At 42.8% G+C, this 5,524-nt stretch overlaps 2 non-coding genes across 2 annotated transcripts; both read right to left on the reverse strand.

The window, feature by feature from the left end:
* Positions 1-303: 303 nt before the first annotated feature.
* On the reverse strand, positions 304-422 carry LOC134947201 (5S ribosomal RNA). Its single transcript, XR_010182539.1, has one exon. It is a non-coding gene; the product is annotated as a 5S ribosomal RNA (ribosomal RNA).
* A 2-nt stretch (positions 423-424) lies between these two features.
* On the reverse strand, positions 425-543 carry LOC134947122 (5S ribosomal RNA). The gene has a single exon (XR_010182537.1). It is a non-coding gene; the product is annotated as a 5S ribosomal RNA (ribosomal RNA).
* Positions 544-5,524: the final 4,981 nt, after the last annotated feature.

Raw genomic sequence — 5,524 nt, forward strand, 5'->3', positions numbered from 1 at the left:
TCACGAAGATATGTAAAAAAACATGGATAAAACACATCATAGTGTAATATGTCCCATAAAGTCTATATCAGGCTTAAAACAAATCCACTGAAAATGGATGGCGTACCCCACTCACAATCAATGCAATCGATTTCCACATATAAAGGTATCTTTATCTATACACACAAAGAGCTGTATGAATGGTGATGCGTACCATACTTACTGATAGTAAAGCATGGATCCTCCCATAACGGTTTCTTTGGAAATGGATACCGATTCAGTCGTCTTCCAACATGTGCCATTCCAGGGGGGACAAAATGCCTGTATCTACAGCACCTTGTATTCCCCGGTGGTCTCCCATCCAAGTACTAACCAGGCCCAACACTGCTTAGCTTCCAAGATCAGATGAGATTGGGTGTATCCAGTGTGGTGTGGCTGTAGATTGTATCTACAGCACCTTGTATTCCCCGGTGGTCTCCCATCCAAGTACTAACCAGGCCCAACACTGCTTAGCTTCCAAGATCAGATGAGATTGGGTGTATCCAGTGTGGTGTGGCTGCATTTTGTCCCCCCTGGAATGGCACATGTTGGAAGACGACTGAATCGGTATCCATTTCCAAAGAAACCGTTATGGGAGGATCCATGCTTTACTATCAGTAAGTATGGTACGCATCACCATTCATACAGCTCTTTGTGTGTATAGATAAAGATACCTTTATATGTGGAAATCGATTGCATTGATTGTGAGTGGGGTACGCCATCCATTTTCAGTGGATTTGTTTTAAGCCTGATATAGACTTTATGGGACATATTACACTATGATGTGTTTTATCCATGTTTTTTTACATATCTTCGTGAAATAACTGGTGGAGTGGAAGATTGACTCTCAATACTGCAGGAGGAGTTACATAGAAGCAAGTTTTTTGACATCTATGGACAAATAAGTATACTCTGTATGAAATTGCACTGAGCGCCTTTTGCTGGATTATTATATTTTTTTGCTAATATAGACTGGTTGATAAAGAGATAGTATACTACTAATATTATATATACTGGTGGTCAGGTCACTGGTCACTAGTCACACTGGCAGTGGCACTCCTGCAGCAAAAGTGTGCACTGTTTAATTTTAATATAATATTATGTACTCCTGGCTCCTGCTATAACCTATAACTGGCACTGCAGTGCTCCCCAGTCTCCCCCACAATTATAAGCTGTGTGAGCTGAGCACAGTCAGATATATATATACATTGATGCAGCACACTGGGCTGAGCAGTGCACACAGATATGGTATGTGACTGAGTCACTGTGTGTATCGTTTTTTTCAGGCAGAGAACGGATATATTAAATAAAACAAACAACTGCACTGTCTGGTGGTCACTGTGGTCGTCAGTCACTAAACTCTGCACTCTCTTCTACAGTATCACAGCCTCAGGTCAATCTCTCTCTCTCTCTCTCAACCCTAATCTAAATGGAGAGGACGCCAGCCACGTCCTCTCCCTATCAATCTCAATGCACGTGTGAAAATGGCGGCGACGCGCGGCTCCTTATATAGAATCCGAGTCTCGCGAGAATCCGACAGCGTCATGATGACGTTCGGGCGCGCTCGGGTTAACCGAGCAAGGCGGGAGGATCCGAGTCTGCTCGGACCCGTGAAAAAAACATGAAGTTCGTGCGGGTTCGGATTCAGAGAAACCGAACCCGCTCATCTCTAGTTCTAGATCCAATAAGCAGGATGAACCTGTACAATCTGCTCTTGCACTCTGGCTGTCAATAATCTGATCTCTGCAATTTACAGGTATAACTTGTCTAATCAGGGCTGTAGAGAACTGGCCATTGCTGTGATAGGCCCTACACACTGGGCGATATAACTGAACGATATGAACGTTCTCGTTCATTAATGAACAAGAACGCGTTCATATCGTTCAGCGTGTATGCACCAACAATGAATGATGCACGGCCCTGCGCTCGTTCATCGTTGGTGTCCCGTCGCTTATGCATGCAGGCCAATATGGAGAATCTTCACTCCCCCCATCACTCCCCCCCTGCCCCCGGCTCGCCGACGGCCGTATCCACCATCGGGCAGGTCGGTGGCGGGTCGGGTAATGTGTAGGGTCAACACAACACGTTTTCCTGTCCCATGACTGCTGCAGATCTCCATATATCACTGTCAGTAACCCACACAGGTTTTTTTTTCATTGTCACTTACACACCATAGCTCATCATGAGAATTTAATTTGTGCCATAGACAGTATACATTTCCTTCCATCCCCAACTGTCAATGATGCAAATTTGTCCTACATTGCGATTGCATACACTGCAGCTATGGAAGGCTGGTAACTATTTGAACTTTAACTCAGTCTACTACTTGATTATTGTATCTGGGTATTGAGATAGATAAAAATGGCCTGTTGTTGTTGTTGTTGTTGTTGTTGTTGTTGTTGTAGATTATCGGATAAAAAAGTTACAATGTTTGATCTGTGGTTTTGTTGGGGTTTGGAAAGTCACATTAAAATAAATCCAGTCCCTGTTGGGCCTTCTCATTTTTACCTTTCACTTTATGGCCATTTTCGGTAGAAAAGATTTCGTGTTATCATACTGTCAATGCAAGGTAATTTATGGGTCTGGAAATCTTTTCTTGAGCATTTTATTGAGCTGAAATTCCGGCCAGTATCTGCATTGTCTAGCCTTCAGTTGCAGGTGTTTACTGATCTAGTGGACTCTAAAGGTCGGTGGTGATCAGGGTGCTGCTTCATGGCCAATTGGGGATGTGTTGACGAGAAACCCTTTATTTTTATTGATTGGACCCCATATTTGTGGCTTTATAGTTGTGTGTTGGGGGAGGGGGGGGCACGTATTGAGGGATAAGAATAGAATTTTGTGTGTGATAATTTAGAGATAGTCCAAGCAATTAATAGTGCACTTCAACCCTATCATTTGTTTATTTGTTAGCGAATTTGGATTTGTGGTTTTCATTTTTCAATATAGTTTTTAAAGCAAAGCATGTTTCAGTGGTAGAAGCGTCACACAGGACAAGACATTTGGTGGGGACGGGATCCACTCTGCTTACCCAACGGGCGCTGCCTGTTACGGTACTGGTGAGGGATATCCGTTGGTTGGATGTCCATGTAATGGTTTGGGCTAGTTTTACTAAGCTGTTGCTCTAATCTACCGATACATTTAATGATCCTAGTGTTTTGGTCATCCATTTGTGTGGTACTGATTTTTTTACGCTTAAAATGGTACACTTGCTCTCACATACTGCCGATTTAGCAATGATAATAGATCGGCGGCTTGACATGAAGGTTATTTTGGTCCAATATCACATTTGGCACAAAACATATGGGGTAGCAGTGTTCTCAATATGAGGGGGTTGGTTTTATCTGTTGAGCAGCTGTTTAATGGTTTAGCAGGGAGCTAAGAGGTCATTGCGGTGGTAGGCAGAGGCGGATTGGCCATAGGGTTCACAGGGAAGATCCCCGGTGGGCCGACGCACCCGTGGGGCCTGTTTTGTTTGAGGACATGTGGTCCTTTTTATAGACATAATGAATAAGATGCAAAATAATTTGCATATATGAAAATGACTTTGCCACTTCGCCTGTGATTGCAGATGATCTATTGTATGCTCTGTCTGCCTGCTTGGCTGACATATAAGATTGAGTGAATAGTGACTAATTGGGATACGGTTGATGTAATAAGCAAGAAAATATATATTTCTAAAGAATGATATAGTTTCCTAAATTCTGAAGGTGTATCATATAATGTGCTCATAATATTTAATTTTATTTCTTTTTAACTTCCCCCTTGATGCTGGACATGCCCACTATCTGGAAAGTCTAGGGGGGAGGGTGCTGCTGCCATGACGCATTGGCTAGACCTTACACCTCTGGTGCTGCCCATGTGGGGCCACTAGTACAAATTTTTCCAGGGCCACTTTTTGTTTCCAATCCGCCCCTGGTGGTAGGGCTGCAGTTAAGGGTTTAGAACCTCGCTTCCGCAGGAAAGCACAGTAGTCTGCTGCCATAGGGGTATTAAGGGAAGGTTAGGAACACTGTCTGTCCATCATTGTGGAACTGACTTGCAGGGAAGGAGGACTGGTTCAGTGCTGAGCCAAAGCAGGGAGGTGGGCTCTTCTGAACCTGGTATATTGGGGGCATATGACTACCCCCAGGGTTTTATTGTTGTTCTGGTAGGGGCTTATACTTATATATGCTCTCTCTGCCACCATAACAGCAATTAATAAAAATCTGTGACCTCTTGCTCCAAATAAGTTAGTGTGTCTTTATTTACATTAAGTATGGGATAGCAGCAGTATAACGTGTAGAATAGAACACATCAACCGTAGGCAGTTAAAATTTATTGTCTAACATCATCCATGAAAGTAAAATACTGTAGTATCAATGGTATCCTGACTTCCCATTCTATCTCAGTTAAATATTAAGGTACTGTATCACCCCCATACACTGTTAGAGGCAGCTGAAGCCTAGGAAAGTCTATTGACGGGATGTGACCAAAAAGCTAAAACTAAAGTCGAACAAGAGAAAATACCAGGCGCTATGATTTAAACAAGTGCGTAAGCAGCTTTCTCAGGGGCAATTGGTATTTCACCCCTGATAAAGAAACAGAAAAAACGAAAAAATGAGAAAGCGCTATTCACATTTGATGTGGATTTTATTTTTCCTTAATAATCAATATTTTCTAAAAGCACACTTAAATGCCGGCCGGCAATGCACAGACAATAATAATAAAAATATTACAATCAACTAAGTAATAATCACAATAATTATGGATAAATCCTTTCACCTATATATTATGAATACGATGATTCTAATTTCTAATCTGTCTTATATTAAGACAGAAATTTACATGCATACAATGTATCCACCTGTTGATCTTCTCATGTGAATATCTTATTGCTCTTTAGTCAGGCAATTTTTGGACATGTGTCTCTGTAACAAATTAGACCACGCTTGTGTCCATGAGTCCCGAGTTACTGGAGTGCACGTGTTCCCAGTAGATATGATTAATCCTATGATGGACTTATTTAAAGAAGTTAAAAGTGGTTCATGTATAGAATTAATGCATGTATGATGAGTATGCCACTATGTATATAATATGAAAGTACCGTGAAATAGCCTCTGTTTAGGCACAAAGATGGTAATGCTCCTCCTGGTTGATACTCCGCAAATGCCTTTAATTAGGGTTAAACGGCTTTTAACCACAGTGTGCTCCGTTCTCCTCCCGGCCGGTGAGCACTAACCCGGGCCTTATCCGGAGTCCGTGAACGGGTGATGTTAAAGGATTCTCTTCTCCACAAGAACTATGCTCCGTGTTTCTCCCGGCCGGTAAGCACTTCCCTCGGCCTTGTCAGGAGTCCGTGAGCAGGTAAGGTGAAAGATTTCTCCTCTCCACAGAGACTGTGCTCAGCTGGCTGGCTGGTGGGCTCGGTCTACAATGCAATGTGACCGGAGATGCTGACATACGCGTTTCTCCGCCTACTTGCAGGTATCGGCGGCTTCCTCAGTGTCATGAACTTTCTCCCCTGGCT

Source organism: Pseudophryne corroboree, chromosome 7 (assembly GCF_028390025.1).
Source record: "Pseudophryne corroboree isolate aPseCor3 chromosome 7, aPseCor3.hap2, whole genome shotgun sequence".
NCBI lineage: Eukaryota > Metazoa > Chordata > Amphibia > Anura > Myobatrachidae > Pseudophryne > Pseudophryne corroboree.